Source organism: Eriocheir sinensis, unplaced genomic scaffold (genome assembly GCF_024679095.1).
Source record: "Eriocheir sinensis breed Jianghai 21 unplaced genomic scaffold, ASM2467909v1 Scaffold823, whole genome shotgun sequence".
Classification (NCBI taxonomy): domain Eukaryota; kingdom Metazoa; phylum Arthropoda; class Malacostraca; order Decapoda; family Varunidae; genus Eriocheir; species Eriocheir sinensis.
Window position 1 is genome coordinate 65,001 of NW_026112190.1, and position 12,500 is coordinate 77,500.

Below are 12,500 nucleotides of genomic sequence, written 5' to 3' on the forward strand. Positions count from 1 at the left end.
AGCAGGTGTTAGGCGGTGGTGATGGCGGTGATGGTTCTGCTGTCGCTGCTGTCCTTGCTTCTGCTACTCTTGTTATACTGATAGAGCAGCCATTAGGATGCAAGGTAGCTATACAATCGTTCTATTCATAAGCTTGTGCATACGCTATAGCTGCGCGTGGCTGCGGTGCTCATCTCTGTACCTTTGGCCTTTTGAGTCTGTGTTAAGTAAGAACCCAATACCCCGGGACACGGGCCAATGTGATATCCGGGATTGCCACAGTTTACCTTCCCCAGGTTTCCCCAGGTACCAATTTATCGACCAGCCCGGAAGGGAGGATGAACAGCTGGGTGAACTGCACGCCGACTGCCCGGGCCAGGATTCGAATCCAGGCCCGTGGATTCGTAGCCAGGCGCGCTGACCACTGCTCCACGGATGCGCATATTATTCTTAGCACCAATATTAATATGCTCAAAAGGAAAAGTATTAAGAAAATAGTGCTAGAAGAGAGATAACTAAAGTACCTTTAGTAACAATTATTACACTTCTAACAGCCGCATGTGCAAAGGAAAAAATTGGAGAATAGTGGGAGCAGGGACAAGTAGGGCAACAATATGCAAATTTTCTAAGCAAGAACAGTTTCTGGTGAGCATGCACGGAGCCGCCGCTGCCTTGTGGAGGCGGCGCCCCGGACACTAACCCTGCGTCCCGCCCGGACACTAACCCTGCGTCCCGCCCGGTTGTTGTGCAGGTTCATGAGGGCGCGGCCGCCCCCCTCCACCTCGCGGGCGTCCAGGAACTTCTTCGCGAACCTGACCCCGAACCTACAGGCGGCCGGGAGGAGGAAGGAACAAGGGGCCGATGAGTATGGGGCTGCGTGCGTAACTTGTTGAATCTGTCTCATTATTGTGAGTGTTTTTTTTTTTTTTTCTTTTTTTTTTTACAACAAAGGAGGCAGCTCAAGGGCATACAAAAAAATAAAACAATAATAAAAAAAAAAGCCCGCTACTCGCTGCTCCTAAAAAAGAAACAAAAGAGGTGGCCGAAAGGAAGATCAAATACCGGAGGAGAGGTGTCCTGATACCCTCCTCTTGAAAGAGTTCAAGTCGTAGGCAGGAGGAAATACAGATGAAGGAAGATTGTTCCAGAGTTTACCAGCGTGAGGGATGAAAGAGTGAAGATGCTGGTTAACTCTTGCATAAGGAGTTTGGACAGTATAGGGATGAGCATGAGTAGAAAGTCGAGTGCAGCGGGGCAGCGGGAGGGGGGGAGGCATGCAGTTAGCAAGTTCAGAAGAGCAGTCAGCGTGGAAATATCGATAGAAGATAGAAAGAGAGGCAACATTGCGGCGGAATTTAAGAGGTAGAAGACTATCAGTATGAGGAGGAGAGCTGATGAGACGAAGAGCCTTAGCCTCCACTCTGTCCAGAAGAGCTGTGTGAGTGGAGCCCCCCCACACATGAGATGCATACTCCATACGAGGGCGGACAAGGCCCCTGTATATGGACAGCAACTGTGCAGGGGAGAAGAACTGGCGGAGACGGTACAGAACGCCCAGCCTCGAGGAAGCTGATTTAGTAAGAGATGAGATATGAAGTTTCCAGTTGAGATTTTGAGTTAAGGATAGACCGAGGATGTTTAGTGTTGAGGAAGGTGATAGCTGGGTGTTGTCAAAGAATATGGGATAGTTGTTTGGAGGATTGTGTCGAATGGATAGGTGGAGAAACTGTGTTTTTGAGGCGTTGAAGGACACCAGGTTCTTCTTGCCGCAATCGGAAATAATAGTAAAGTCTGAGGCTAAGCGTTCTGCAGCCTCCAGCCTTGAGTCGTTAAGTTCCTGAAGGTGGGTCTTCTATTAAAAGAAGTTGAATAATGCAGAGTGGAATCATCGGCGTAGGAATGGATAGGACAGTTCGTTTTGGAAAGAAGATCATCAATGAACAACAGAAAAGAGTGGGAGATAGGACAGAACCCTGTGGGACACCACTGTTAATAGATTTAGGGAAGAACAGTGACCGTCTACCACGGCAGAAATAGAACGGTCAGAAAGGAAACTGGAGATAAAGGTACAGAGAGAAGGATAGAAACCGTAGGAGGGTAGTTTAGAAAGCAAAGATTTGTGCCAGACCCTATCAAAAGCTTTTGATATGTCCAGCGCAATAGCAAAAGTTTCACCGAAACGGCTAAGAGAGGATGACCAAGAGTCAGTTAAGAAGGCTAGGAGATCACCAGTAGAACGCCCCTTGCGGAACCCATACTGGCGATCAGATAGAAGGTCAGAAGAAAGGCGCTTTTGAATCTTCCGGTTAAGATTGATTCAAAAGCTTTAGATAGACAAGAAAGTAAAGCAATAGGACGGTAGTTTGAGGATTGGAGCGGTCACCCTTCTTAGGTACAGGCTGTATGAAGGCATACTTCCAGCAAGAAGGAAAGGTAGATGTTGACAGGCAGAGGCGAAAGAGTTTGACCAGGCAGGGTGACAGCACGGAGGCACAGTTTTAAGGACAATAGGAGGCACTCCATCAGGTCCATAAGCCTTCTGAGGATTGAGGCCAGAGAGGGCATAGAAAACACCATTTTGAAGAAAACATCAGGCAAACACACATGGCATGGTATATCAGTATTTGGGTGTCCTGTGTATGAAAGTACGCTGTTTGGTGTACATGCACACGTAAGCTTGCTTCATTCTGAATGCCCCGCGTTTATCATCTTTCATATATGTTGTATTGGGGCATGCATTGACAGTAAGTCTGTGATATATATGTCCAGGAGAATGAAGAGTTCAAACAGGACATTCTTAACATGCACCTCTCACCTAATGTCGGCGCTGCAGCCGCCCATTTCCACCGGAAGAACTGTACCGCCCTCGCCTGCGGTCGTCACAGCCAAAGGTGGAGATGTTGCCACGGGAGCAGGCGGTCGTGACGCTGTGGGTGACTCCGCGCTGGTCACCGCGTACGTGTAGGCGGCCTCGCGGCTCCCTGTGGATACCAGTGAGAGGATTGGTGAGGAGAACAGGTGAGGGCCTTCAGAGGTGCACCATCGCTCACCGCACTGAACTGTTCCTATTTGTCAATAACTAACCTGACATCCATTAATATTTTTGTTTTTTAGAGGCATAGCTGTCATAATTCACAAGAGATTAGCACACTAGGAACTTTCCTTTGTTGAGAAAAAAATGTCAAGGAAGCCTTCAGCCATCCAGGTAACCACACCAAGAAGTCATTGTATATTCTTTTCCGTAGACCAACACAACTGAGTTACGACAAATCAGATCATGTTCGCTGTTACTTATTTATGAATTCCTGAAAAAAACTAATTAACATCAAGACAATTATTTGATTCCAAGACATTCTTTGCGTGTAATGCGGCGTTCGGAAGAAGTGGGTGAAGGACTGCTGCCCCAGGCCACCGGTGCGGCAATAACCCAGCAATGCCACATTCAAGGGCGGCCTGTCTGCGTGTGTTTGCCTTTTTCGTCATAATCACCGGGCGGCCCCTCGATGGTGATGTCCCGAGGGTTGATGGCGGGAGCAGCAGCACTGAAGAGTTCTGTGGCGTTATGTTTAACGTCTTGCCTCCACGAGATTATATGCCGAAAATGACCCACAGTTTGCTACCTGCACTTTATGTCAGGCATGTATGGCGTCGCAGAATCACAGAAGTCATGTGAGGTATTCTCGTCACAGATTTCATGCGGATACTTGCTGATGGGCCGTTACAACGCCAGAAAACGGGCACACAGATAAAGAAACCCAACCGGTTCTGGCACCAGCGCTACGAGTGATTTATATACAAAATTGTAGGGGACGCGTGGCTGGTGGGGCTGAGGCCGGCCATTAAGGGGGTGACTGGGCTTGCTGGGGAGGGGGAGGAGGCGGCCTACAGCATGACTGACGGGCGGCCACTTTGATGCTCACCCAACTAGCTCCTTCAAGGCATGACATTTATTACTAATAAATTTTACTTTCGGTGCAATGATGGCCACGCTGACCACACTGGCTCCTCCACTCCCCTAAGAGATGGGTGTGGCCAGCGCTGGCGGAAGTCGAGAGTGAACTCAGAAAGACCCAGCATTTATATATTTTGCATCTTACGAATGCTGTAAAAGTTGTCTGATAATGTGAAAACATACATGAACTCTAGCGTTCATAAATAATGTGTTCAGTTAATGTGCATCTGCCACTGAAAGAGGAGCTGCGCCCCCAGCACAAACTACCCCACCGGGCGGATGGCAGGGCGGGTGTTTTCTTGTCCCCGGCCATACAGGCTTCGTGATGCGACAAATGATCTGGTTCAGTCCGGGGCGCATTTTTACACTCTGTATACTGACTCAACACCATACCCTCCGGCGACCAATGAGACGCCTCAGAGACGAGTGCGTCATTCCCTCCGCCGACCAATCAGACGCTTCACAGACGAATGCATTACTATGACGTCACATCGTCACATAAATCCTGTAATCATTTTTTTTTTATTCATTTCAATCGTACAATGTGTATGTCTGTTAGCTAATGAAACGTAATGTTTTTATTCTGAGTTTTTATTTGAGTATGGAAAATACTATACGTTAAGTTACCGTGATAAATAAAGAAAGAAAATAAGATTGTAAAAGAAAATGGAGCATTTAAATGACATACTTAGGTAAACATCGCAATCAGCTGAGTAAGTAAACAAACTCCGTTTCACTTCTTTGAGGTGTTATACAATGCAACCTTCAGTATGATGGAATAGTTGCACATTATATTGATATCATAAACGGTTTGATTTAGTTATTAAGTAATGTGTGAGGGTAATATTTTGCAAAGGAACCAAGAATGACCTACTCAGGTTCAAACACTCAAAACAATGCCTTACTCAATGACCCTCAGCCAAGCAATCCCTCTTCCTGTGCTCTAAATTTACTACTACTAACCATATTCTGATCTTTGTGGAACATATACCACTTTAACCAGACCTTAACCAGCAATAATTATTGGCTGTTATCGCTGTTTCAGTTAAAAAGACACTTTTTTGTGGTTTGCACCCAAAACCACAGTTCCTCACACTTGTAGTTCCTCACACCAGTGTGTGTAAGGATGTGTGTGGTGAGGGTACCCTTCTCCATGAATCTTTCTCCACATTCCTCACACTTGTAGTTCCTCACACCAGTGTGTATAAGGATGTGTGTGGTGAGGGTACCCTTCTCCATGAATCTTTCTCCACATTCCTCACACTTGTAGTTCCTCACACCAGTGTGTATAAGGATGTGTGTGGTGAGGGTACCCTTCTCCATGAATCTTTCTCCACATTCCTCACACTTGTAGTTCCTCACACCAGTGTGTGTAAGGATGTGTCTGGTGAGGGTACCCTTCTCCATGAATCTTTCTCCACATTCCTCACACTTGTAGTTCCTCACACCAGTGTGTGTAAGGATGTGTGTGGTGAGGTGACCCTTCTCTATGAATGTTTTTCCACATTCCTCACACTTGTAGTTCCTCACACCAGTGTGTGTAAGGATGTGTGTGGTGAGGTGACCCTTCTTCATGAATGTTTTCCCACATTCCTCACACTTGTAGTTCCTCACACCAGTGTGTGTAAGGATGTGTCTGGTGAGGTCACTCTTTTTAATGAATGTTTTCCCACATTCCTCACACTTGTAGTTCCTCACACCAGTGTGTGTAAGAATGTGTGTGGTGAGGTGACCCTTCTCCATGAATGTTTTCCCACATTCCTCACACTTGTAGTTCCTCACACCAGTGTGTGTAAGGATGTGTGTGGTGAGGGTACCCTTCTCCATGAATGTTTTCCCACATTCCTCACACTTGTAGTTCCTCACACCAGTGTGTGTAAGGATGTGTGTGGTGAGGTGACCCTTCTCCATGAATGTTTTCCCACATTCCTCACACTTGTAGTTCCTCACACCAGTGTGTGTAAGGATGTGTGTGGTGAGGGTACCCTTCTCCATGAATGTTTTCCCACATTCCTCACACTTGTAGTTCCTCACACCAGTGTGTGTAAGAATGTGTGTGGTGAGGGTACCCTTCTCCATGAATGTTTTTCCACATTCCTCACACTTGTAGTTCCTCACACCAGTGTGTGTAAGGATGTGTCTGGTGAGGTGACCCTTCTCCATGAATGTTTTTCCACATTCCTCAAACTTGTAGTTCCTCACACCAGTGTGTGTAAGGATGTGTCTGGTGAGGGTACCCTTCTCCATGAATGTTTTCCCACATTCCTCACACTTGTAGTTCCTCACACCAGTGTGCCAGAATGTGTCTGGTGAATGGCACTGAATTTTGAAAAAACCCACATAATCCTGGGGCAAACTTGTACCTAACACCAGTTAACTCTCTTGGGCTAAGGTAACCCTTCTCCATGAATGTTTTCCCACATCCTAACACTTGTAGTTCCTCACACCAGGGCTAACCGTGTGTGTGTGTGTGTGTGTGTGTGTGTGTGTGTGTGTGTATATATATATATATATATATATATATATATATATATATATATATATATATATATATATATATATATATATATATATATATATATATATATATATATATATATATATTCCTTTTTGGTTTGAATTTTTATTCACAGGAGAATAATGCTGCAAATGTATGTTCTATTCCACAGATCACCAGTGTCAGCAAGCACATTAATTATGTAAAAGAAAATGGCCTTCCAACTTGATTTCACAACAGAAGGCTTCAGTAATATAATTTCGAAAAATGAAAAAGATGAAATACAAGTGAAAACTAATGCATTTAATGATGAGGACGCATGGAGGTGGAAAGAAATTTTACTATGAAGAATAGTGTTTGCTTCAATGTATCAAGATATTTCACAGGTGTAAGATACACATTTCACCAGAAATTCATCTGCATGCATGGCGACAGACGCCATAAAGGAGCTATAAAACAAACACAGGGTTAGTATTGCTGTATCAAGAGCTATAGGACTATTGTATTTACTTTTAAACTGTGACCGAACTTTACCTGTGACGGCACTATACTCAGACACATTTAAATTGCTACAATTGACTGCGCATGCATTAGCATAGAGGCATTAATTAGAAATTATCACAAGTGCTTTGCCTTCTACATATAAATTTATCCAGGAAGGAAGATTATATTATAAGACTTAATATATAATTATGTAATTATATCGCCAGATGCAGTGTAACAATGGACATGAAAATCAAGCTCATCACAAGAGACACCTACAAGAGAGATAAGGATGTCAGGACCCATCCATGTATGATCATCATAAAGGGTGTCCACAATCATCCTACAGACTCTGCATCTGCTCTGCAACAACTGAGAGTTTTACCAGACACCAAGAATGCTTACTTCAAGTACTTCAATATTGGTAAGTGTACATGAGAATAGTTGTGGCTACATTTATTGAGTGTAACATCAAGGGAACTCACTACCTCATAAATACCATCATTCCTATTGCAATCACGATAAGTATATATATATATATATATATATATATATATATATATATATATATATATATATATATATATATATATATATATATATATATATATATATACTGTGCTAATTTAGTATGTTTGAATGTTTTTCAATCAATGCATCAATACAGGAAGAGGAAATACCTGGCACACAGACAAGTGGGATATTCCTGTACTCGATAAAATTTCTACCCATCTACTTTAATCTAGTTTATCATTACAAATGCATATTTCTTTTCAGGCATGTCTGTAGCGCAGGCTGCAAGATGTTACCAAGATCAAATAAATGTCAGTGCAAGTCTGCTACTAAGGCCAATTCTGCCATAAATCCTCCCATAGAGTCATCTATCACATACGGAACCTGTGGCTCAAAGCAAACCATGGCACTTTAGGAGGAGGAGATATGTTTGCTTCCATTGAGAACTACGCTGCTTCAAAAGCTTCCAAGATTGAATATAAAACTGACGGGAGAGAATTTGCAGTTGTGTTAGTCACTGAATTTATGGGCAGAATTCATGAAAATGCAGAGATACAGAGAAGCTGGTGAAGTTGTGTTCGTCGACACTACAAGTCACTTAGATCAACTGAACACAGCAGTAACTCCTTTTCTGTGTGCTGGGCCAGCTGGAGCTCTTCCCTTGGAGTCATCTTCACATCTTCTCAGGATGAAAGCTATACTGGTATATATATATATATATATATATATATATATATATATATATATATATATATATATATATATATATATATATATATATATATATATATATATATATATATATATATATATATATATATATATATATATATATATATTTGCAATGACATTTTCCCCATGTTGTTTAACATCCTATTCTTTGAATACGTAGATATGCTAATATACCTTTCATTATATTTTTTCAGGTTTTCAGTTACTGAGGAAGGTGCTCGGTGAGACTGCCTTTTTCCAACAAGGGCATCCAGCTTGTTTCATAACAGACAACAGTGACGCTGAGCGTAATGCCTTGAAGACTGTATGGCCAGAATCTCAGCGCTTTCTGTGCATATTCCACATCCTGCAGCAGGTCTGGAGGTGGCTGTGTGATGGTTCACATGGCATCAAGAAGGAAGATCGCCGAGTACTAATGACAGTGGCAAAGAATCTGGTATATGCTGATTCAGATGAAACATTTCAAGATGAATGGAATTGCTTTTGTCAGACCCCAGAAGCCCAAAAGTATAACCAGTACATGAGGTACAGTTACCTATGTATTGTAGATATGTGACCATTATTAATTTTTAGATGAAATAAGATGGTCATTTTTTAAGCTCAATTGTATTATATCTGTGGATGTTTGACAGTTTCCATTTAGCTAGTGAAGACTAACAGATTATGTATTAATCTTTCAATCTTTCAGATATAGGCTACCGTACAAGAGGGAAAAAATACATACGTTGGTATGGTAACCAAACCATTCAAAGTATATTTAGTGAATGTATGATAAGATTTTCAATTTCATTCTGCCTATGCATGTGTGGTGGTGGCTGCTCTGTCTTTTCTGCGGTTTGCTGAAGTTTGATATGATTATTCTTGTAGTTGCCTACTCATGTTGGTGCACATCTTTATTATGAACAGCATGTTTATTTTGCACTTGGATATGTACACATGGTGTACGTTTAAAGATAATTTTAAAAATGCAGATGTACTGATGCGGATGTGGATTAATACTTTTAAAATTTAGTATGCGCTTTACGTTTGTTTTGGTGGCTGGCTTGCTTGTCTTTATCGTCCAGTTTGCTGAATGTTTTAATGCATCATATTATAAGATTCATTTTGACTTGCGTACATTCTTGACAGTTAAAATGTATAGTACAGATAACCATTCCTTGTTGGTGTATGTCATGTACAGACCCCTCCTCTAACAACATTTCGTCTGACACTATCATAGTCCTTCCCACCTGTGATGAATGACAGGCAAAAAGTTTAAACTACCCTGCCCTTCTCTTAGTAACGATTCGCACCATGTATTTGTTTTGTCTTAATATAGCCACAATTGCCAGATATAGGAACGAAAATGCATTGTTGGAGGCATTGGAAGTGGCAGGGGACTGTACATAAGTAATGCACTGATAATATGTTATTTCAATGTAGTTAAAGTATATTGCATTTACAGGTATCTGGCAAGCTGATAGAAAGGAAGGAAGAATGGAGTACTGTGTACAGGGCTGGATTTTTGCTACGTGGACACCACACAAATAATTTTGCAGAATCTACCATGTGCATCATTAAAGATATCATTCTCAACAGGTTAGTGTGCCATTTGTCATTATATATACCTCAGTCAAGCTATAAACGTCTAATAGGTCGATGAACGGGGTCGTTCATAGCGAATTCGTTCATAGTTAATACTGTATGCTATGGGAAAAACACAGGTCAATCAGCCCTCTCCTAAACCTAACTTTCAGCCCTATTTTACCTGTTTTCCGGGAAAAATGGGGTTAAACATGGAATACATTGTACACATAAAGAAAAAAGTAAGTGACCTCTGACGTCTCATATAAAACATGTATTATATTCCTTATAATGTTTGTATATGGAGGAACCCATCGATGACTGACGAATTTCCAATGATGTACTTTTCCAATAATCCTCCCCAGTGGCGTAGCCAGTGGGGAGCCACCAGAGGGAGATTGCCCTAGGCAAATTTCTAGGAAAATTTTTGAGACGTTGGAAGAGATTTTGACTTTGTATATTATTTGTCATAAAAATACAGATATCCTATTGAAGAAAGGAAGAAATACAGTTTTCCCCATACAAGATAGGGAAGAAATTCAGTTTTCACCTTAGAAGATAGAGAGAAAATACAGTTTTCCCCATACAAGATAGGGATTCAGGGAAGAAATTCAGTTTTCACCTTAGAAGATAGAGAAGAAATACAGTTTCCCCATAGCAGCAAGGTATTATATATTAAGCAAATTTGTGGTATTGTAACACTAAAGAAGTTCCTTACTAAACTACTAGTGCCTAATAGTAAAAGTTACAAATTCAGTACACTGACATATAATTAAATTTTTATCACTGTGAAAAACAACTAAAATAATGTTTTGCTATGCACATATTCTATAAATAATGTTCATCGATATTTAGCTAATAAAAAACCTTTATAATATATAATATACGTATAATAATTGTGCACCAATGTGTAATATTTTAGAAATCAGGACAAAAATTTATGCTATACATGTTTCTGGTTTGCCCTGCAGATGTAAAGCCTACAACACGATTCAACTGATCATGTTTATGAATGAAATATTTGATGAATATATGAAACAACGCCTCATTGATGTGTCTCTCTGTAGAAGGAAAGTAGTGAAGCCACCAACTGGGATTTCCATTAGTAAGGAAAGCATCACTAGGTATAATGAAGATCAGCATCAGTTCATAGTTAAAAGCCAGTCAAAGGAACAAATACAGTATACTGTAGATCTTAAAATTGGCTTGTGCGAGTGCAGTACTGGTATGACTGGTAAAGTTTGCAAACATCAGGCTGCTTGTTCAGAACAGTTCCTCTTGCAGTTACCTCAGATATTGGAAAATAGCCCAGAAAATAGGCACTGGCTTGCAAGTATTGCACTTGGAAATGAAAACGTACCACCCTTGGATTTCTTTGTTACCTTGAAAGAAAACTCTGAATCAGTAACAGGGATGATCACTCACATACTGGAGGAAAACAAAAGTCTCATGGTGCAGCTCATGATGTAGATAATGTGGAAGTAGAGATGCCACCTACAAACATAAAGCCAGAAGTGGAATGTAATGAAACTGGAGACTTAAGTAATTCTACCAAACCTACAGGTGCAGCAGTATTACAAGTAATAACATAAATTAATGACACTATGCTCCACCTTGCTACTCAGTATGGAGATGAACAGACTCTTGAGGGAATGCAGAAACTGTTGTCAAGACTTAAATCTGTTCGAACATCAAATCAACTGAACAGCCTTCTTCACAGCACTGGTAGTTCTGCTATGCAGGGAGCTGGTCGTGGCAAAATACCTTGCCAGCCCACTTCTGTTGCACGACGCCAGGTGGGCATGCCACGAGGAGCTGCAACCATTGGAAAGGGTCGCAAACGAAAAGGCAGCCTTATTGAAAAGGCAATAAAAAGACAACGCAACCTAGCACTAAACATATCTCTCAATCAGCCTAATGCGAAGAGTCATGGTTCTGGCCATTAAGTATCCTAACTCATGTACATCTTTTCCAACTAACCATTCATTTTTTCTCAATGTGTCCAAACCAGTTCAAAACATTGCTTATCCATAGCACAGTTTCCGGATAAGTAGACTACCCTTTGTTGTCCTATAAATATGTTATGTTATGTTATCATTACCTGGAATCTCTTAGCAAGTGGTACACTCACTAGCTACAATGCGTGCTGAACTTCACCACCTATATATCCTCTTCTCTTAAAAAGATCAATTTACTTTAACTTTCAATATCACTCTTGTACACACCTATTAAATTAATTCACCACATTTTTAATCTTAAGTTCCCTTTTACTGTCAGCAAGCAAGACAGTGTCATCTGCAAACATCCAATCACAGGCTAATCAGCAAAATGCAACCTCAATCTTGCTCCAATATTCCCAACCTTGGCTTTATTTTCCCTCATAAAATCATCCGTAAAGATATTGATATGCTATGGCGACATCACATCCCTGTCTCACCTCCACCCTCACATATGAATACGCTCCTCTATGAAATGCCTTTTTTTTTCCTCCATTACCTAACTGTCCTCCTACACCATATATTCCTAGAACTTTCCATAGATCTTCCTTATCTTCTCCTATCATATGTCTTCTTAAGATTCATACAGGCTGCATATAGTTTTCTACCTCTTCCTAGATACTATTCAACTATCATCTTAATTGTAAATATTTCATTCATGCAGTCCTTCCTTTCCTGAAACCTCCTTGCTCCTTACTAACCTTCTCTGTTATTTCCATCAGCCTTTCAGTCAATATTCTCCCATAAACTTTTCCTGGATCACTGAGCATCCTAATCCTTTTAT

General features: G+C 41.2%; 1 pseudogene; it reads right to left on the bottom strand.

Moving 5' to 3' along the window:
- The window catches only part of LOC126994580 (protein Wnt-7b-like), a 20,088-nt pseudogene that overhangs the window by 3,933 nt on the left and 3,655 nt on the right, over positions 1-12,500 (bottom strand).